The following is a 23780-nucleotide window of genomic DNA, read 5'->3' as shown; positions in this document are numbered from 1 at the left end:
CATTGGGATATATTCAATGTTGAAAGAAATATAGGCCCCTCTAGAGGTTTTGTCTTCTTCTTGCTTAGCATGACTAGCTTTGCCAATGTTCGACTGGCTATTTTAAAAGTATAGAAAATAGTTTTTCATACTTCCAAGATAGTCGCTGTGTTGCGTTATTTAACATGCATTGCATCATTACTTTGCGTCACTCAAACTGGCGGACATTTTGAAATCACACAAAACATTGATTTTTATATGCTCTAGATGTTCATTGCATTGCATGTTATGATGTGATGATGAGCACCTTTTTTTAAGTATAGAAAACATTGTTTTTTAGATGTTCTATATGGCCATGACGTTGTGTGATGGACTGTGACGATGCAGCACGGTGGCCATTTTGAAAGTACAGAAAACAGTCTTGTTTTCTATACTTTTGAAGTGCTGGTAACTGCTAATAGTTTTACAAGGATTTTAAAAGCCTCTCACATTGGCAAAGGCAATAATGTCTACTAGCATGTAGCAAGAGATGGTCAGGGGTGAAGAAAGTTAAAATTTAAAATAAATAAATAAAATAGTTCAATAATGTCAACAGTGGAAGGGTACCCAAGACAGCCAATAAAAGACATTGTGACAGAGTTGGGATGGGACAAGCACCGAATGTTATGGTATGTTGATTTATAGAGCAAGCTAATCACTCATGAATGTATCCAGGTGCTTGAGCAAGCATGTAGTCCCCATATGGTTAATCAAATAGCCAGCTTCTTGATGAACTCAAGAAGTGATGTAGACGCTCTGATGTACTGTAGGAGTTTGTTCAAGGCTTTAGGTGCAATGTAGGAGAACAAGCGGCCTCCTGCTCTACTTTTGCGATTGCAGGGGATGTGCAAGTGAGATTGAGACTGAGCTTAGGTGTCTGGATGGCTGGTGGAAATGTATTCGGCTGTTAATGTTTACTAGTCCACTGTTGTGCAAGGCTTTGTATGTCTGGAGCTTCGATTTGCTGCATTTGTGAATCGGGAGCCAGTGGAGCTCCCTGAGGTAAGTGAGATGGGGGTGCATTATGGGAGGTTGAGGATGAGTCTTGCGACAGCATTCTGGATGGTCTGGAGTCTGTGATTCAGCTGCTTTCGAGATTACAGCGTAGAGTGCATTGCCGTACTCGAGTCTCTTTGCGGTGAGTGCCTGTGTTTTGGTTCTTTTGGGGTTCTGTCGCAGCCATATGAAAATCTTTTGGAGCATGCGTTGGATAAAGGGACAGGCAGTGCTCACTGCGTTGAATGTGCTATCATGTTGAGCTTGTCATCCAGAAAGATCCCCAAGTTTTTGGTATGGTCAGTGGGTATAGGTGGTGCCCCTAGATCAGTTGGCCATCCAGTGGCAGTAGGCAGTCGGTTCTCATCCAGTCTGCTTCCATGGTCATGCAGTTGGTGAAGTTGGTTCTGGTGGTGTTAGTTTTGTCCATCAGGGAGAGGATGAGCTGGGTGTCATCGAGATTATGTTGATGCCTTGGGATCATGTTGACGAGTGCTGTCATATAGATGTTGAACAGGGTAGGGCTGAGGGACCATCCCTGGGGTACTCTGCAGATCAGGTTCTTGGACTTCAATGTGAAAGGTGGCATTGTGACTTTTTGGGTTCTTTCCATGAGAAAGGAGCATATCCATTTGAGTGCAGGTTCTTGGAAGCAAATCTTGTGGAGTCTTCCAAGAAGTATATTGTGAGAGACTGTATTGAATGCTATAGAGAGGTCGAGCAAGATGAGGGTCACTGTCTCTTCTCAGTCCAGGATGGTCCGGATGTCATCAGTGGCTGTGATGTGGGCTGTTTCGGGCTGTGGTTTCTCCTAAATCCGGACTGAATGTTGTCTAACAGGTGGTGTAGCTCGAGGTGGGTTGAGAGCTGCTTGTAATAGCCTTTTCTATCTCTTTTGCTGGGAAGCGGAGCAGGAAGATCAGACAGATGTTATGCAGCTGATTTGGGTTGGCCTACAGTTTCTTTGGGAGGCTGTTGTTTTCAGTACACAGGAAATGCAGCAGATGTGATGGAGGTGTTGATGATGTGGGTGAGGGTAGTGCTGAATTTTGCTGCTCCCAGGTTGTATATGTGGTGGGGCAAGGATCTGTAGGGGCCCCTAACTGGATGGACTTGATGATCATTGCTGTCTTCTCTGTAAAGAGTTTCACATTTGGTTATGTGGTTGTCTTAGTTGGTGATGGGCAGACTGGTAATTAGATCACTAGGGGTTGGTTCATGTGCAAAATTGCTATAGATGTTTGTGATTTTGTTTTGGGAGAAGGTTGATAAGTAATACCAGAGTTCTTGGGAGGGGTTGATGCTGTTGATGGAGGCCGTGGGTGTTATTAAGTCCTTGATGATCGAGAACTTCTCCTTGCAGCTGGTGGCGCTCCCATTGATGCGTTCTGTTAGCACTCCTTCTTGGTGTCTCTCAGTTGCTGGTGGTAGAGCTTGAGTGCAGCTTTGTAGGTGGTTCTAACAGCGGTTTTGTGGCTGGCTCTCCATTTTCTTTCTAGCTGTTTGAGGTGCTGTTTAGAGTCTCCAAAGTCCTCTGTGTACCAGCTGTTTTGCTTGTGGGGTCTTCTTTGCTTGTTGTGTTTGCTGGGTGGGTGGGAGTCTGCACAGTTTGTGATGCATTTGTTGAACTGTCTTTGTCAAGGTTGTCCGTCGGGTTCGGGTGATCCGTGCTGAGGATGTTGAACAAGTCTGCTTCTGTGAGTTTGCCCCAGCTGCGGTTGGGTTCGCTGGTCCTGATAGGCGTGTTGACTTGTGATATGTTGATTTGGAAGCAGGTAATGGAGTGGTCAGACCATGTGAGTGTTGATGTGAAGTTGTACTTGATGTTGTAATTGGTGGTGAAGATGGGGCCAGTATGTGTCCTGTGATGTGCGTTGGTTCTGTGAGGAGCTGTGTTAATCCAATGTTATGGAAACTTTTGATAAGTGCTGTGGAGCAGGGGTCAGTAAAGAGGAAAGCAGTCAATCCAAAGTCCATCATTAAAATAGATTAGAAAGCCATCCATTGAAAGAGTCAAAAGTACATCGCAAAGTATGGAATAATATGCTGCCAGTAATAGACAGCAAAAGCAGTCCGGCGCAAGACCGCAAAAATAGAGAAAAAAGAAAGTAAGAAATAACAGTTACTATAATGTATGCAACATTTCAACGATCAACTGATAGAGAACAGAACATTGTATGAACATTTCTATTCATGCGATATTAGGCATTTTTTCTATATTCCAATATAGAAGACAATTCTTTTTCTGATCAAATAAATTACCCTTACAAGTGAAGCTGTCCAGAAAAGCTCATGATGATGGATTAAACCCAGATCAGTTGACTGGGAGTGAGTGCTTGCAATGTTCAACACTCCGTCCATCATCCCCTTTGGTTTTGCTCGGTTATCAATAACATCATGAATAGTGCCCTTCTTTTTCCAAAAAATCAGCTTCATTCTGGTCATAGCAGCCTTACGAATCTATCATGTTCACAGCAAGTTTTGTAGAGAAATCTTGGCAATGTCACTGGAAAAAACACAGGGTTTTGAAAGAGGGGTTTCTGCTATCAAACAAATGTGATTATTGAGAGATTAAGGGCCAGATGTAGGTAAATGGCATTTACCGATACGTAAATACCGAATTTTACCGATTCAGTATTTACAAATCGGTAAATACTATGTAGGTATTTTTACCGAATAATTTAACGAATCAGTAATATTCGGTAATTACCGAATCGATATTTACCGATTCGGTAATTGCCATTAATTCCTATGGGCCTTGAGGGCAATAGGAACCAATGGCAATTGACGAATCGGTAAATACCGATTCGGTAAAATTACAGAATTTACAAGGGGGACAGGGTGTCACTTTGACACCCTGTTGCACCCCTGATTCAGGCTTGTGTGGCATGTGACACACATGCAAGCCCTTAGGGCATGTATGTGTGCCACATTGCACAGGTGTACATGCACATGTTCTAAGTGAGAGAAAACACAATATTTTGTAAAATAACCAACATCTTTGAAGACTTTCAAAACAGAGAGAGGGGGAGAGTGTGTGTTTGTTTATTGTTTGAACATTTAAAATAATTAACATTAGAAAATAATTTGAATATATGAAAAACATTTAAAAAAGAGCCAAGCCAGTAATACAAAAGTTTTTAAAAAACTATAACATTTCTACGGTAAATGTCATTCAGGCGTAATGTCCCAGGTGTTAAATATGTGTGTGTTTTTGTCTGTGTCACCGTACCCGACTAAAAGCAGCTGTACCCAACTATTTATTAGAAAAAACATTTATTAGTGGGTTGTAACACCCCAAACACCCTCCCTGAAGCTACGCCCCTACATGGGCCTCACACAACAGAGCTATTCGTCAGGTAACTAAGATAGGGATGCTATATTCAGACAGCTGAGATATCCCTCAGGTTTCATAGATCACACAGTCCTTACCTTTTTACAAACAGAGCTATAGGACTCGGAGCTGCTACTAAACTTGGGGCATACTTACAAGGGGATATTGGCACCAGAAAGTCACTTTTAGCGATGTTCTGGTGGGAAAATGCCCCTCTCCATATTTACAATGCGGGGTTAAGCCACTTTTTACGGCTTAACAACGCCTTGCAAATAAGGCCCCTTTACACGCATCGCTTAGTGTGAAAGGGGCATGAAATGGGTGTTGCTGTGGGTGTTCAACTATAACACCCATTGCTTTTGACACTTCCCCGGATTTACAAGGAGGTGTACATCTGAGGCAGTGCCAAAAACGAACACTGTGCAAGAGCAGGCTTTAGAATGGTGAAACGAGGATAAATCATATTATTTCTACTTGTTTTTGCTTTTCTATGTGTGCTGCATTCTGCAGCACACATAGAAAGAGCAAAATGCCATTAATGTAATGTAAATGTAAATGTATTGGCATTTATATAGCGCACTACTTACCCGTAGGGTCCCAAGGCGCTTCGACCGCTGCGAAACCCTTCCTGGCTTCCCTGAGAGATGGTCCCTTGATGGGTATCTCCAGGGTGAGACCAGGCATCCCCGGCGGTCTGGTGGGGCCGTTAGTGAAGATGAGGCAAGCTAATGCCCAGAGTTGCCGAGTGTGATCGCTGATCAGAGTGGGCACCAAAGCGAGAGAATTATCGAGTCCGCTGACCCTGGTCCAGAAACCTGCCGCGCCGGGAATCGAACCCTGGTCCCGGGCCGTCCTCTGCTCTCGGGTCTGCCGCCTCTAACCAGTGAGCCACACTACTTCACATAAACAATCATTAAATAATGGCGATTTGCTACTTCTATTTGTGCTGCGTTCTGAAGCACACATAGCAGAAGCAAATCGCCATAAGTGATCGTTGAGGCGCAGGAAGGGACACCTTCCTGCACATAAGCAATCATTCCCTGCAGCACATGAACTATTGCACTATGATGCAAGGCTGCGGCGTTGGCGCCGGGCAGCTAAATTAAGCACCAGCACTGGGGGAAACACAGGGGTGTGCCTTATTCTTGTGAATACAGCGCATCCCAGCGGCTTGAAAATGGCGGAGCGTAGTGCTACCAAATTTGGTGCAGCTCCGCGCTCCAAAATGTTCTTGTAAATATGCTCCTTGATTTGCTTAACTCAGTTTTTGGGAAGAGTGGATGCTTTATATGGACCAAGGAGTGGGGTGGATGATGAGATCATTGTACCTACAGATGTTCTTAGGGCTATATTTGCCCCTGTAACTAAATATGTTAATTAGCTCCTATCAACCTTTACTCAGCAGGGCTGCCTGTGATCTCCTACACTATGAAACTCCCTTGGCAGAAGACTAATTCCGCAGTCATTTCCTCCTGAATTCCCCAAATGGGTGCAGGAAGCATTGTGATTGCAGCCTCCATGATAGGCAATTTATTTTAAGGCAAGCTATTTACACAAGCAGTGTGCCACTTTTAACACATGCCATCATCCTCTACAGCCGACATCCTTAAATAGAAGTAAACAACTTCTGAACTGCCAGCCCTCTTTGAGGTTGCCTCAGTATAGACGACCAAGTAGACATTTCCTGCACTTTGCAAAGAGACAGCAGTCTGTGTTTTTTCACTTTGCTTGAACTTATGCCGGAAACTTTACAAACCTTCAGTTTAGTTATGGCTACTGCTGAGCCAGTAGCCATGTAGCCAGCCTCTGACTAACAACAGTTTCTGTTTTCTAAAAAAAGGAAGTTGTTCATCAAACTGCATGATGAACTCTTCAACAATTGGCCCTTGGAGCTCATGGTGATTTGATCTCATTTTGTATTCACAAGTTTGCTTGGAAAAAAAATTGTGCATATTAATTTGCTAAATGCTTTGCTGGGAAAGTGGTTTTAGTCCTGTGAACTAAAGTATATTTACTAACTTGTTACTACAGCTACATTCAAACTGTTTTGACCTACGAGTGGCTCAATTTGTGGAACCGATCAATTTTCTTATTCTCCTAAAGAGATCCTGCTGATAATAAATAATTCAACTGGGGGCAGATGTATCAAGATTCCATTTTGCGATTACTAAATAGCGATTTTTAAGGAATCACTATTTAAAAATCGCAAAATGGGATGTATGTAGAAAATCGCTATTTTTTTGTGATTTCTTATTCTTCCTTATTTGCGAATTCGCAATTTGCGAATTCGCAATTAAGGAATAATTTGCCATTCATTCCTATGGGCCTCCTTGTGAAATTGATCTCAATTTGCGATTCGCAATTTGCTACTCGCAATTTGAGAATAATTTCAAGGGTGCAGGGGTGTCTCAAGGACACCCTGCTGCACCCCTGAAATGTACATGTGTGTGCATATGGCGCACATACATGCCCTATGGGCATGTGTGTGCGTCACATGCCACCTTCAAAAATGCCAAGTTGTGCATTTTTAAAAGAATTCGCAAATTAACATCAACTACAAGTTGGTGCTAATTTGCGATTTCTTAACCAAAATTCGCAATTGAAAAATGCTACATACATAGCATTTAAGGAATCGCAAAACTGCAATTCCATAAATGCTATGGCAAAATAAGGAATCGCACATTTTTGCAATTCCTTAATTTGCGAATTTTTGATGCATGCCAAAACATGCAAATATACCTTTTGCGATTTGCAAAGGCCGAAATTCTGCGAATTTCGGCCTTTGCGATTCGCAAACGGCTTGATACATCTAGGCCCTGATGTTTTCTCTCCAGTACTCAATTCTGATTGTTGTGTTCCTGTACTCTGTTCTTGCGTGACAATCCAAAATGAAATGATATTGTCACCATTACAATTAATGTAATTCAGTGCTGCATGGATAGCATCTACATCAGATACTTGTTAAGACCGTTGTATGGATTTTTCATCAGCATCTGACTCATTCCAGAAGCCAGCGTGGTGCCGGCGACACAACTATTCATCCTTACTGTGTCAATCAGTGAATACTCTCCACGCGTTTGCCCTACAGAGTGTCGGCGCCCAGACTTCTTCAGCTATGGGAGAACATAGACTTAGGCAAGCTCTGGTTTGGGCCATTTAGGGCCAGAACCAAATACCATATTACACCACAGTGCCTTTTATCTGCAACATCCAATGCAACCCATCCGTATGTCCATACCCCATCTCACACACAGACAACAATTGTAGCCATGTACTCCAGCCATGCAATTCCAGTCCAAGCAACAGCATCAACATCATACTTACTGCCTCACATTGCAAGTACATTGAATGCATACTTCACTGTATGTTCCATTATGTTTATTCTTGGCTGTGCCACCAAACATTCTACAGACATATCTAATCTCATCACTTCACACAACCCAATATCATTTGTCTTCAGAAAGTTAGATCATGTCATCTACCATGGGCATCTTGGATGTCCTGGTGTCACAAGAAAACAGGGTCCTGTATATCAAATGGATGAACTAAATGGAGGGGGGGGGGAGGCATTTCTGTTGACCCCTGATCATTGTGGTCATGTCAATTTCAGCAGCAACCAAGCTTTAATTTCCTTTGAACTCCTTCCCCTGCCACTGTCCACTACCTGTGACACTACCTGTGACACCGACCATCATTCTCTCCCTTCACCTTGGACCACTATACCTTAACATATCCTTCAACGTAAAGCTATCCAAACTCATTAGCATCTACAAACATCTGGCCAAGCAATATCTCCCTTGGGGATATCAACCACCTATGTAATGCATAAACCAAACAATAAAGGATGGGTTTAATATTCTGAGCAGCAAAGACATCACTTAACTCACCAAATTGCCTACTCCCACACCAAAAGGAACATCTTGGATCTAATACCCAACTCCATGACCAGCTCAACCTGCCACCCACTGCAATACGTTGATTGAACAGGCCATGCTGTCATCATCTCTATGCCTTAATTGCTTTTGTTATTAAAAAATAAATTCCAACAGAAGATAGTCTTAGGACTGTCTTAAGCAAGCAACCATGGGCCTGAAATATCAAGGTTTTCCAGGGCTTAAGACTATTTTTAACATACTATACAGATTTGAAACTGACTTAAGGCAGAAAATATGGCTCAATTTGCAAAGGATATATTCAGCTTCATAACAGAATTATACCGGTGAGTAGGAGTAATTTACATGCAATGTTAATTCTCCTGTGCTTTCGAAAGTTAAAGAAATGGTTTCGTTTAAGGTAATAAGAAACTGTAAATAAATTACATTGACATAACTTATGTTCTCTTAAGTTGTCTCTTACGTTTCACTTCTGATTGACGCAAGGGCTGTGTCAGATTAGTGGCCATAGAAATCCCATACAAAGGTGGTGTCCACTCATTTTAGGCCTCAAGATGTTGGTATTTACAAACATTTTTAAGTGTGTTTCTTATACTTATCTACACATTGGTGAAGCCAGATTTACAAACAAGTGGTGCACAACTTAGCAGCAAGCACAATTGCAGTGCTGCGTTATCTTCAGATAAATGGTGCTGTTCTGCTCTCTCCATGCACTGGTGCACTTTGAGCTGTCTAGTGCTGCTTGGCATCAACGCAGCATCCTTGTGCCATAGTGCAAGGATGTCTGAGATGTGGTCAGGATAGTTTTTATGCAGGAACAGGTACCTTCATGCACAAGAAATATCTTTTGAGGCCGTTTCCTATATGTATGTGTGAAGGAATGAATGAACGAGCAAATGAATGACTGAATGAGGGTTTTATAGAACAGATATTGCGAGAGTGTCCCAGCGCTGAGGCAAACGACCAGTAGGAGGCGTCCCATACCCTACAGCTTAAACAGATGAGTTTTCAAAAGCTTGCAGAAAGATTTTTTCTTGAAGATGCATCTAAGAGGAAGGGGAGCTTATTCCAGTACTTGCCCACAAGAACCGTGCAGGCCGAGCCGCCCCTCTCTTCCGTTTGCTGAGGGGAATTGTTAGCAGCCTTGCTGACTGAGAGTGTGGAGTCTTTTTGGGGGCAGTATTCCACCATTCTATTAGACAAGTATTTGCGTCCAGTCTTATATTAGGTGGTATGTGCCACCACCATTGCCTTGAGCCTGATCCCTTTTTTACTGGAAGCCAGTGCAGCTGGTTACGATATTGGCAGATGGGGGCGTGCTTGGGAAGTTTAAATAAGAGGTGATTGCCATATTCTGCACCAATTGTAGTCAATGAATTAGATAATCCGGCACTCCTAGGTACAGAATGTTTGTGTAGTTCAGCCAGAAAAGGATTAAGGCCTGGAGTACTGTTTTCTGAGCATCCCAAAGCAGGAGGTTTAGGAATTTTATCAGCATCCTCAGAATCGAGCAGGAGGTTTTAACTATCACTGTGAAAGAACGAGGCGTGTCAATGAGCTTGCGTAGATTCTTAGCTACCTCGGTGGGTGGAGGCAGTGAGGTGCAACCTGACGGCCATACCCCTAATCAGCCGGGCAGGGGGTTGGCATCATACAGTAAAACCTCAGTTTTCTTCGGATTGCATTGGAGCAAATTTGCCTTAAGCCACCCCATTACTGCTACAATGGATGCAGCAAATGTTGACCTGGATAATTCTGTGTTGTTGTCATAGGTCCGCAGAAGCTGGGTGTCATCTGTGTATGACACCACTTAGATACCAAATGATTCAATAAGGTATGCTAGTGGTGCCATGAAGATATTAAAAAGCGTGGGTCTCAGGCCCGAGCCCTGAGGCACTCCACACTTTTCACCTTGGAATAGAACGATTTCAGCCATACTTCCTGTTCTCTGTGCTACAGGTAGGAACTCAACCAGGCTAGCACATGCCAATTCACCTCAATGGCTACCAGGCGATGCAACAGGATCTCATGGGAGAGCGTGTTGAATGCCGCAGGGAGATCTTATACAATTTGGGCTGCGTTTTGACTGGCATGAATCGCAATTTTAATCAAGTCTATTTTGTTCATAAACACTGTCTCCGTGCTGTGAACAGCCCTGAAGCCAGAATGTGAAGGATGGAGGAGATTGAAAGTGTTCAGGTAAGCTGACAGTTGGATATTAACAAACTTCTCAATGATCTTCGAGATCATCGGGAGCAGAGAGTTTGTTGTAAAGTTGGAAAGGATTTCAGGATCTGCATTAGACTTGTTGAGGAGGGGATGACATTCACCCTTTTCCATGAAGTGAGGACTGACTCAGAGCTAAGGGCCTGATAATGGTGTTGGTCAGACTGCACATCAACAGGCCTTCGGTGGCGGTCTGACCGTCGTCAGCCCTTCGGTCCGACTGCCACATGTCAATGCCGGCTGTCAGACTCAAATCTGTCGGGGGGAGGACCGCCGCCTCTGACAGGGTCAGTGATCCCAACAGTGTGGCAGTCGCAATCATAGTACCGAATGGAGGCATTGCCAAGCCAGGCACAGCCGTAGGGATTACACTATCCCTTTCTGACTGCTTTTCCTGTCATAAAGACAGCCATGGAAAGTCTGTCGGAAAGGGATTTTGAAGGCCCCAAACGGTCCCCCTTCTATCATGGGCCACTGCAAAGTGGCCCAGGGGGCACATATAGTGCCCCTACTCACCTCCACGCACCGTGTGTCATGCACCACATGGTGCACGGCAAACTGTGCATGGATGTGCAGAAAGTGCTCCTTTCAACAACAGCTTGTGCTGGGGCCCTTTTCCTGGGCTTCAGCACAAGCCACCATTTAAAGGAGCACTCTGTGACCACCAGCCCGCCTGTCGCATCATAATGCAATGGTCAAACCGCTGACTGCTTGTCGGGCTTTCTCCTGACCGCCACAATAGCAGTCGGCGGTCCAAATGACCGATATCGTAATCAGGGCATAAATGAGGTGGTAATAAGTTCCTGATCGATTGGGTTTAGGATTTCTCTAATTTTCCTCAAAATCTGATTGAGAAGGGATCCAGAGGGTATCCTGATTGCACTTGGCGAACAGCTTATTAGTTCAGAATCATTTGGCGGTATGAACTGTGACAAGGTGCCCTGAACTGGGTGCACACTAATAGTTTGGGCATCACTAATGAGCTCATTATCCCTCAATTCTGAGACATTATTCTGAATCTTTAAAATGTTCTCTTAAAAAAAAGGTATTCAGCTTTGTACATTGAGAGGAGTTTGTCTCAATGGGAGGAGCAGTGATTTAGGGTCTGCAAACTCTTTCACAATTTAATAAATTTATTTTGCGTTGTCGTCAGCTCCCGGTATTTGGTTAAATACAAGGTGCGATGTGAGAGCTTCAGATTGATGATATAGGTACTCAAATCTGCTTTGTACCGGGCTTTGTCAGGTTCAGAGTAGTATTTCCTCCATAGTCGTTCTAGTTTTTTAATCTCCTTCTTTTCTCCTACTAGTTCGGTAGAGAACCAACCGGCGGAGGGACACTGTCTGAAAATTCCTGATCTGGTTGAAGGGGCAACCGTGCTTGCAGCCTCAGATAACCAGTTGTCCACTGTCTCTTCATCAGATACAGTGTCTCCACCTAGAACTGGTTTAGTAGAAGCTAAAATATGCATCAGCGCATATATGTCAACATTATTCCAGGCGTGATTTCCACAGGGGTGACCTATTCTCCTGTTATTCTCTGGAGCAGACCAATAAAAGAATGCAGCATACACGGCAAGAGGTAATAACAACAAGAAATACAGATATTTCTCCTCATTATGCCATCCTCAAGGAGGCACAGGAATTTGGCACAAATCTGTCTCTACAAGTCTTTGTAAATATGGGTTTGTGACAGAATCCATGGGTGAAATGCATGGGGCCCTCCATAAACCACCCATGAACAGCCTTCCTGATGCAAAGTAACGTAAAGCACTGCTATGTGCAGCCTAGCGTTACTTTCCTTTCACAAAGCAATGCAAATAGCCCTTTGAGTTGGGTTGTAAATGCAAAAAAAGATTTTGCATCGGGTCTGCAATACAAAAAAAAGTAATACAAACCTGATGCAAAACCTTTGTAAAACTGGGCCCCAAATTAAAATTGAAGGTTTCTGAAGCAACTGCTGCAAAAACAGTATCAAGAAGCAACGATCACCCCAGATTTAACATGGGACACCTTGCTGGTGACTTTGGACCTGCTGGTGTGGGACTACGTCCCCCAGCAGCCTTTGCTGCACTATCCCATACCCCATTTCTAAGAGGAGGGGGATGCTGCGTTGTGCATGAAAAGCACTTCTTCCTGACCTCGCTGGATGCTCCTGGGCAAAGACCAGGCCAAGAGTAGGCCTGCCTGCGCCTATCAGAACCCAGAAGAGGCTGAGCTCGGCCATCTTATTTTTGTTTGCGGCCAGAATCCATCATGGGTAAGCACAAATCTTCTTGTCCATCGAGCCTCAAAGCCTCAAATGGCCCTCGGAACCACCAGTCCATAGTTTCCTTTTTTTACCCCCGCAGTGGGAGCAATTAATTAGGAGATACTCAGTGTGGAGAAATGAGCTAGGTCATAGGGGAGATGGGCCATCATTTACTCAATCAACAAACTCAAGCACTTTGAGAGCAGTTAGTAAGGTGGACATTCGTGTGGCTAAGCCCAGTGACTCTGGGGGCTCCTCACCTAGGGCAATCAATCCTGCAGGGACTATTGTGGCTGAAATAAAGCAATGACCAGGGTGCTTCCTCCTTTGACTCAAACCAGCCTGCTAAGAACAGGAAAAAGAAATAGGTGGGGTCTAGCAGGCAATCGGTACACTATCAATCTCACCCCACTCTGTGTCGAAGGACCCCATCCCCTTGATTTTAACTTGTTATTGTCACAAATTATGGACCAGCTGAAAATATATGTTGACGCTTCCTCTCAACCAGAAGAGATGTTATCTGCATATGATAGAGTTTGTTCCCAATTAAGCAAGAGCCTAACCCAAGAGGAGGGTAAAACTATACTAGATTGTTTGAACATAAATGTTCCTCAGCCCACCAAAATCTTTAGGCAGCCTTAAAAAAATCCCTGAGATATAGAGAAAAGATAATTCTCTATTGAAGGAAATATAAATAGGCCATTGAGAGTCGCAAAACAGATAAGAAAGGTACTTGGGACCAGCTCCTTCAAATTGGCACACTAAAAAATACCTCCAGATTCTGGGAAATAGTCAACCGTCCAAACGTTATAGGGGAAAAGAGGGGAGTAATAGAATGTCCCATTGATCCTAGTAATTCAGTATCTCACTTTTGAAGGGATATATAGTTACGAAAGTGTTTTAAAGCTGCAGTCTTGATAAGGGAAAGTCCCAGTAATAATTTTGAGTTGGACTTCCTCGAGGTGGAGTACCTCGAGGCAATCACACTGAATGCCTAAGACTAAAGCCGTATGGTGTACCTGTAGATAGTTTAGTTTAGTTTAGTTTAGTTTTTAAATTTCTAAAGCGCAGCAGCTATCCAACAAGGGTTTCCCGGCGCATAAAGCAGGTCAAGGCGAGATAGACATAACGTATTTTATTTGTCAAACAGCCAAGTTTTAAGTGACTTGCGGAAAATAATATAGTTTGTCTCATTGTGGAGAGCGATGGGAAGGGAATTCCAGTATAAGGGTCCCAAGTGTGAAAAGGATTTGTCGCCTATCCGGGCTAGTTTAAATTTCGGAATGATAAAACTGCCTTGAGTGGCTGATCGAAGATTCCAAGAAGGAATGTAGGGCTTAGCCAGATCAAGCAGGTAACTTGGAGCATTTCTAGATTTAATGTTGTGCATATATGACAGCATATTGAATTTTATACGACATGGTCTTAGGGACTCCACATAGGAGTCTGACTGTGGCATTTTGAGCCATCTGCAGTCTAGGGATTACCGATTTGTTTGCTCCAACATAGAGCATGTTTCCGTAGTCAAGCCTAGATGTAATTAAGGCATTGACTATGGTTTTTCTTGTCGCTTCTGGTAGCATCCAACAGATTTTCCTCAGCCGTTTAATAATGATGAAGCAGGTGGCTGCGACTTTGACTGATTGAGGATGCATACTAAGGGCCTCATCTATTGTAATACCTAAGTTACGCAATTGTGGTGTTGAAGATGGAAGAACACCCATTTTGCTTGGCCAATGTTGCTGGCTCCAGAGATCCTTCTGTTTTCCTAACACCAGTACCTCTGTTTTCTCTCCATATAATTTCAAAAAGTTATTTCGCATCCACAATGCTATGTTATTTAGGCCAGATCTGTTTAAGATGAACCCAGTAGCCTCTGCCAAAATTGTATCCACTGTTTCAATTATTATCCCCGTGTTTAAAAAAATGTCAGAGAGATGACCCATGCTGTTACAGACCCATTTCTCTCATAGATTCAGTCATGAAAGTCATGGAGCAGGCCCTATTTAGTAGGCTAATTACTTGGACAGAGCAGAAGAATATCTTATCTGACTTGCAATATGGGTTCAGGTCTGAGAGGGGCACCCTTGACCAAAGTCTCAACCTAGAATTGATGACTGAGAAGTACACAAGAGCAAAGAGGGGCTCATTAGACCTTGCTTTCATGTACATCCTGTCAGCTTTTGACAGAGTTAATAGGAGAAAGCTGTGGTTGGCCCTCATCAACATGGGTATTAACAGAGACATTGTGAATTTGAGTTATATAGGGATCTGACTGATACAGTCAGATATGACCAAAGGGGCACATTCATTTAGTGCCCAAAGGCGGGTCAGGCAGCGATGTATTTTGGCCCCTTTGCTATTTACACTCTACATTAACAAATTTGGCCCAACCCAGTCTGAGGCCTGAAAGGACATCCCTCATGCAGGCCAGTATCTTATCCCAGCTTTACAATATGCTAACAACTCAGTACTGATAGCAAGAAAAGCCGTAGAATTAACGCCTCTTTTAAAAGCATGTGTCAGCTATATGTTCATCCCTAGAGTTAATGAATTGTCACACCTTGATGTAACATTTGATGGCAAGGGATTCTGGGCTTCCCTGGTCAGGACAAAAAAGTACTGTATGGTCAGATCAAATGCTTCCATATTTGAATTTGCATTCTCAACTTCGCTAAAGATTTATTGATCAGAATGCATCCCCATGGCGAGGTATGGGAGTGATCTTTGCGGGTACAAAGGGTATACTGAGTTACAGATTATTGAAAACAGGTTTATGAGGGCGCTTACTTTGTCTGCCTCAATCTACTCCCTCCTATACATTACATGAAGAACTAGGGGTAGGATATATCTAGAATTTGATAGCCTTACATCCCCTGCTCAGATGGATCCCAATTGTGTTACATAATGATTCACTTTGAACCAGACGGTCTTGGTAGATTGCATGAATCTTGTTAAAGCAAGTAACATCCCATGGCTTAGCTACGTGAAATCGACATTTACCATCCTAGGTCACCCCAAACTATATAGTTTGCCCAAATAGATTGTCCTGGGGCACCTATTACAGTTCAAAAAATATTTTCTAGTTGCTATGCAGGCGGCTAGCTGTTGTGGGTTTGCTGCTCGCCGGCTGCATGAAGAGCGGTGGAGGTGCTGGCGAGTCTCGCCCTGCACAGCCGTAGATAAGAGCGGAAGGGGGAGGCAGCTGCCTCCAAATCTTGTGCCGGCCGGGGCGAACTGCCCCCCTCCCTTGCTATGCCACTGTATGCAGGCCAGTAAAGAGATGAAAGAGTTACACAAACCTAGGGGCACATTAGTATGGCTGGCGGACTTTGTCCGCCCGACATACCAGTGGGTGCTAAAAATGTATGTTGTGCTTTTAAATGCACAACGTGACAGGCACAGCGCGGTGCCTGCCACGTTGTACATTGAAATGCAGGGGGTTGCCATAGGTACCCCCCTTGCCTCCATGTGCACTCCCCACCCCCCAGAGTCCCTGTGGGCCTGCAACAGGCATGTTACAGCCCACATCTTAATATTGATCTCTTTTCCGCCCGGAAAAGCGGCGGACAGTCTTTCCGTCCGCCGCGGAACCCCCAGCCATGGTAATATAGCGGTGGGGGGTCTTTGCAGCAAGGATGGCGGGCGGATCACCCCGCGGGGCCGGCGGTCTGCCCGCTATCCTAATGGGGCCTTTAGTGTTCGCACCCATGCTATGATGAGAACATGTGTGACTATTGAGCCTTATCTCATTATCGTCCCCAACCCACATCACCAGTTCAATCTAACCAGAGTCAGACTCAACATCTTACATTGGATCCTTGCAGGGTCTGCTGGCTGGAACCGAGTTGATAAGCTAGGTCCTTGCACTTGCGACGCCTTCGCCAAACAGGACACCCTGCACTTTACATTATTCCGCGATCATTATAGTTCGCTCAGAAAGCAGTTCATTATTCTTTTACTGAGAGGGCTGCAATTTACCCAAATATGACACGCACAAATATTTTTGCAAATGCTACCCAATGAACATGTATGTTTTAGTGTGGCTAGTTTTTTAGCAGGAGCGGTTTACGCGCAGACTGCGCCGTTGATACTAAATAATTTATTGGAAGTGTTCTGCTAGCCTATCTTGAGAAGTTTTATTGTTTTTTGTGTATCTCTGTACTGTTGTCTATTTATCTTCATTGATGAAATCTGATTTTTGATCAAGTTCTTTTTTTGCCAGTTGAATGTCAAATTGTACTATTGTACAGTATGTTCCCTTTTATTTTCTGTATCTTTTCTGGTTTTAAAATAACCGGATAAAGAACATTTGATGATGATGACATGGAGGATAAAATGCCATGTTGGGGAAAATAGTTTTATATGAGACTTTATAGAGCTGTTTTTAAAATGTGTCATAACCCCTAAAAGTTAACTGGCGCATCTTAAATCAGCGTGTAAAAGATGCAAACTTATGGGTAGCAAAATAAGTCTTTCTCTTTAAGTAAATTGTGCACACATAAGACTGAAAGAGAGCATAATAAAGTAACAACATACAGCCTGATTCAAGAAAGACCCGTTTTGCGAGTCTCTAATAGCGATTCATAAGGGAATCGCTATTACAGGCTCGCAAAACGGGATTCATGTAGGAATATCCAAAAAAAATGTGATTCCTACTTATTCCTTATTTGCGATTAGCAAATTGCTAATCGCAAATAAGGAATAACTCCCCATTCATTCCTATAGGCCAAAAGGCCCATAGGAATGAATGGGGAGTATTCCTTATTTGCGATTAGCAATTAGCTAATCGCAAATAAGATGGCGATTTAAAGGGTGCCAGGGGTGTCCAGAGGACACCCTGTAGCACCCCTTAAATGCTCATTTAAACAGGTGTTGGGCACACACATGTCCAAAGGACATGTGTGTGTGCAACATGCAACTCAGAAAAATGCTTTTAAAAGCATTTTTCGGAGTTTTCGCTATTTACCACGAGGTTTGACCTCGCGGTAAATAGCGGCCCGAAATTGCGATTTCGCAATTTGAAAATGGATGATGAATTGCATTTAAGGAATCTCAAATAGAGATTCCTTAAATGTAATTCCTCGCAAATTTGCGAATTCGCTATTACCGATTTTTGCATTTGGGATGATGAATCCCAAATGCAAAAATCGCACTCGCAAAGGGCCAGATTCTCAGAATCTGGCCCTTTGCGAGCGCAATTACCTTTGATGAATCAGGCTGTTAGTAATCTTAATTATTGAGACTTAAATTACTCATAATTTACTAAACATAAACAGGTCCCTGTTCTAATACTGTTTTAAAGTGAAAGGAGAGCTTTAAGGTTGTCTTTCATAAGGGAATAACTTTTAAAGTGAGCCCTCAGAGGCCTAGATGTACATGCATTAGGCTATCTACTTTTTCTACGTTTCCTGTTTTTCCCAGAAAAAAAAAGCGATACAGTCAAAACACGCAGTGCTGTGAGCTTTGCTCTGTAACCTAATACCAGAAGCACCTTTTAAGCACGGAAATATTTCGTGCCATGGGTACATCACAGATGATGCCCCGAGGCTCAGGAATTCCGAGAATCTTTATTGAAAAAGTTATGAAACGCGAATTCCTCCTTTTTTTCAGAGAGGAGAGCTTAGACCTTGTCGGTTCTGATGCCCTGCAGTTGTTTTCCCACTGCGAGCCGTCTTTAGATGTTTTTTCAGTGTGCGGAAAACAGCACGTTCCATCTGCTTCCTGTTTCCGCTCGCTTCCTTCGCGGGAGCTTGCCAGGGCATTGACCTTGTCGGAGCTAGAGGTTGCATTGTTAGTAAAAAAGCACCCGGAGGGCCGTGTGTGTTGTTTTTTTTTTTTGCACGTCTCTCTTTGTGGAAACATATAAATGGAAAAAGAAACACAACAGAATTCAGCATTTTACTTGAATTACGAAATCACAATACCAACAATGTATTTAAACCTGCTTAATTGCCTTCAAAGTTTTAGTGCTGCAATGAAATGGGTTCAAATGCTCAGAATCAAATAATAAAATTCTGCATATTTGTTACCACCCAGCCAGTGTCTTCCCCAGCACCTCACTTTGTTGATGCATTTTATGTTTATTGGAGAGAGAACTGGAAGGATAACTGAACTGTCTAAGGGTTGAGATTGTCAGATCTATGTAGAGTCGCGGCCAGCATGGCTCGAAGGTGCGGGGCGGGGGCGCACGGGGAGGGGGGAGTTTTAATGTAATAATAAAAAAGCAGACTTTTCCGCTAGCCTGGTCCTGCGTCTTCTCAGCTCCTGCTTCTGCTCTCCTGCCTCCTGGAGGAACAGGAAGCAGTCAGCCTTCCTCCCATCTCCTAAGCCAATCACAATGCTGCAATGGCAGCGTTGTGATTGGTGGGGACGCTGCCCAGCCAGGGGTTTATGGGGAGGCCATGTTCTCCAAGCAGGCTGCATTGCAGCCTGCATGGAGAAATGGGAGAGTGCGGATGACTGGTTTGGGCGACCCCAGAGGGCCGTCCAGTCATTGCGCCCTCAGGATTGGGCACACCACTCCTACCCTGCTCGCAGACCAGCCCCACCCACCTGCCCGCCCGCCTGCAACTAAACATTAAATGGTAATAACAGGAAGTTATCACATCCCAGTGATGGCTGCGATTCCTAAGGGGTAGCAAATTGCGACCTACCTCATTAATATGCATGAGTTAGGACTATTTGCGACGCACTAGGAATCGCAGAGTTTCATATATTACTGTCAGAAATGGGTTTTCTGGTTGGCTAGGGTATGTACCTAAGCCAGGCAGAATCTACCACTCTAGTCAGGATAAGGGAATTACACGTCTAAAATAACCCATACTCACCCCCTTGGTAGCTTGGCACGAGCAATCAGGATTATCTCAGAGGCAGAGTGTGAAGCATTTGCATATAACAAACAGTAATACAGTGAAATCACTACAAAAAGACACCACATCGTTTTAGAAAAATATCCAATATTTATCTGTGTAAAACAATTCAAGTTTTATTTATTTATGATTTGGAATTCCAAGGAATTCCACATAAAATACAGAATAAAAAACAGCTTATACACCACATGTTAGTTAAGAATCATTCTCAGAGTTACACTTATTAGTACAAAAAAGTTAATATCAAAAACCCCATTACAAAAAGAACGAAGAATTTTTTACCCACAATTTTCCTTACTTATATCGCAATTATTACTAATCTATAGTGTCACGATAAGGGGCTTGATATAGCATTAACCTTGATTTTAACAGAACAGGTACACTTATCACCAGAAAAAACAATTTCAAGAGTTCCAGAATGTCAATATTTGATTTGCTTTAGAGGAGACCATTAAAAAGAGAGAACCATGAATAATTTCCAACAGTACTTACTAAAGTACAAGCGCATCAAAAGGAAAAGAAAGAGTGTTTAAAATACATCATAAAAAACATCAAACAGAATCAAACATCATTATTACAGGTACAGTAGAAGTAGTGTAGGCATGATTGGGATATTACTCTTACGGGTCTTTTAAAGTGTCTATAGTGCTTCGGAATAAGTCACCTTAAAAATTACATTCCTTAGAGGTCCCGAACTTCTTACAACCCATACCATTTTCAATAGACATTTAAAAATTCTTTAAAAAAACAAAATATTTTATAACACATTAATTCAGATGGAGGAAACATAAGGAAATTGCGAGCCTGTACTGCCGTAGCGATATTATACTGAAGAAAACCAAGCCTTAAGTATTTGCGACGGACAAAATGGAGTGCCGGACATATAATTAGAACATGATTAAGATCTTGTACACCACAATTACATAGATTACAAAATCTTTCAGTTTTGGGGATATCTTCCCAGGCACCTGTCACAATCCTTAGTGGAAGAATGTTCAGTCTCAATAAAAGAAGCACTCGACGTGCTCCATGATGCACATTCCAAAAAACGTATGGCTGAGGTTTTTTAACAATATAGCTCCCTGAGATGCAATCAAGTCTTCCATTCATATTACATGATTGCTGATCTCTTTTGCATGAGATCATGTATATAGATTTTTTAATAACAGCCTTTAAGGATGTCTTATCTAAACGGAGTACGTTTTCCAAGTCAAGTTCAAAAATATTTAACGATTTTAAAAAGTTCCTAAAAATTACACTTTTCTTTAGCAAATTTTCAAAAATGTCCTTGTGCAATGCAGCCCTTAGTAAATTCTCCTGCCCATTCACCAAAGCATTACACCACCGCAAGCAAGCTGCCATCGAGAGCACATATGTTGAAAGAAGACCAAATTCAAGTCTAAGTGCTGCAATGGGCGCAGAAGAATTTAAGTTACATATTTGGCGCCAAATTTTACCTTCGACCTTCTCAAATATACCCCACTCCCTTTCCTCAATAGTTTCTATCGCATAATTTAATGTGGGCGGAATCTTTATTTTATATACCGCAATGGTATGAGAGAAATGTCTTTTTCCACAGTGCAGATAAAGTCGATTAATACCAGCTGCTTGCGAAATGGCTTTACTTTTACAGTGGGCCAAATGTCTTTTAGCAGAGCACCTATTTGTAAAGATTTTTCCTAAGTACTGATAAAATTTTACAATTTCCATTCTCTCGTCTCCTATAAACCATTTCAAATTTGGTCTCACCTTACATCCACTATAACTGAAAATCATCACTTTGCTCTTTGAAATGTTTATTTTTAAAAATTGTTCTTTAGTGTACCTAATCAGTTCCGTCAATCGCCTCTGAAGTCCAATTGGAGTTAGATCCATTATTAAAGCATCGTCCGCGTATAGCAGACTGCTTAACTTTAGATCACCCAATTGGGGAGGGTCCCCCTTACATTCCCCCAACCGGCTCGGTAAATCATTTATATAAATTGAAAAAAGCAACGGGGCTAATAGGCACCCTTGCTTTAAGCCATTATTAGTGGGAATTTTCTTTGATAGTCCCTGAGACCCTCCTAGCAAGACTTGAGTCCAAGTGGCTGAGTGCAATGCTATTATTACACGCAACAGGTTCCCCGGTATACCCAGAGCGAGCAGTTTCCTCCACAGCGTCCCACGGTCCACCCTATCGAACGCTGTGGAGAAATCGATGAAAGCAGTATACAAAGGGGACCTACGACTCACCGGATATTTATCAATGAGAGTTTGTAAAACAGATATATTATCCAGCGTTCCACTATTCTTTCTAAACCCTGATTGCTCAAGAGGGATTACATTATTTTCAAAAGCCCACTCTTGCAGATGGATTAAGATACTTTTTGCAAATAATTTTCCTGTTGCGTCTAGCAAAGAGATTTGCCTAAAGCTAGATGGAGAATTTTTTGGGCCCTTTTTGTAGAGTGGGACTATTACACTTCCCTTCCACGAGTAGGGGATGGTCCCGAGGCTATAACAATGAGCGAACAATGGATACAGTAATTTTGCCCAATCGGCACTATCATTCTTTATGATGGCCACGGGAACATCATCCGGACCCATTGCCCCTGAATACCTTGCCCCCTTAATAAATCCCTCAATTTCCCTTATTGATGGAGCTACAACATCAGCTACCGTTTGTGAGATATTACACAGTCCAACATCTTCTTCAGACCCTTTATTTGCAGCATACAATAAGGAGATGTAGGTAGACCATTCTTCCTCCGGAATTAACATGGGTTGAGATTTTTCTAAACTGTCACAATATTTGGCAATTAGCGCCCAATATTTCCTAGTATCCCCTGAGAGTGCCACTTCCCGGAGTTTTACCCATTTTTCATCTTCTGCCGCCCTTCGGACTGCTCTTAATTTCCTTTTCCGTACCTGTTTTAACCTGTATATCTCCCGTTGTCTCAATGCCACTGGAGTTTTAAATTGAGCTCTTATTAACTCATTTATTTTCTTATTTAATTTTTTACTATCACTTGACAGGATTTTTGGGGGGCCACCTCCATCACTATGCTGCTTTTTACCTAATGCTTTTATGGCACTCATAAATTTCTCATACCCCACGATCAAATTCTCTTCAGCGAGGCCAGGTAAAATATGTTCAAAGACCCACTGGAAATTCGGGAGATTCTTAAATGACCAAAGAGTGCGACCATTCTTTCGAGAGTAAGATATATTATCCTTCCTCTGATTCCAGAGTTCTGGTTTCCCTAAGCTTATTGCTAGGTTTACCATCAAAATGTCATGATCACTCAGCTTTGTTGGCATCACATTAAATTGTGAACACGCCCCAAACATTTGGAAAGACACGGCCATATAATCAATTAAAGAGTAGCCAAATGCCCCATGAAAAGTTAATGCTGCTGGTTGATCTTCTGCAAATCTACCATTTAACAGAACAAGGTCTAACTCCCTAAGACTTTGTAGCAGTAGTAACCCTCTTTTATCCTCTTTTAAATTTGGCGGGAGAATGAGATCTGGAATACACCAGACCTCCTCCAGATCTTCATTGGAGAACGTCTTGATAGAACTACCACTTATTTTAGCGTTGAAATCACCAACCATTAATATCCGCACTCTGTCTTCGCTCCTACATAAATCATATACATAAGCGCCAATGGAATCAATCAAAGGGGTAGAGGCCTTTCCCGTAGGAATATACACGTTTACCAAAAACAGGGACCCACCATGATCCTTAGAATTACTATCCAACCTCAACTTAGCACACATACAACATTTTGAAGGGTGTATATCTATCACTGCATCCCATACAAAATCACAACTCAACAAAATTGCTAGTCCACCACTTGCGCGACCTCTCTGTGATTTCTTTGCAGCAACACAATGCACATAATAGTTCTCCAGCTGGAATTCATCCCTTGCCCATGTTTCCTGGAGGCAGATTATCTTTGGATCTTGGGGGATCAATGATTTAAGCTTCAGATTATCTTTACCTAGCCCAGCAATGTTCCAAGAGGCAATGGTACACGGCAGGCTACCCCTGCGTCTTTAATTTTGTTGAAGCTGGATTTGCCCCATTAAGGGCGCTTGCAATCCAACTCCATTTGGATACATCATCTGCTCTGTCTGCACCAATGACCTCTTGGACCACCAACTCCGGGAGCTTAATTGATCTTTCTCCTACTGCCCTACCCA

The sequence above is a fragment of the Lissotriton vulgaris genome, chromosome 11, assembly GCF_964263255.1.
Source record: "Lissotriton vulgaris chromosome 11, aLisVul1.2, whole genome shotgun sequence".
NCBI classification, from domain to species: domain Eukaryota; kingdom Metazoa; phylum Chordata; class Amphibia; order Caudata; family Salamandridae; genus Lissotriton; species Lissotriton vulgaris.
This window is presented reverse-complemented; position numbering follows the sequence as displayed.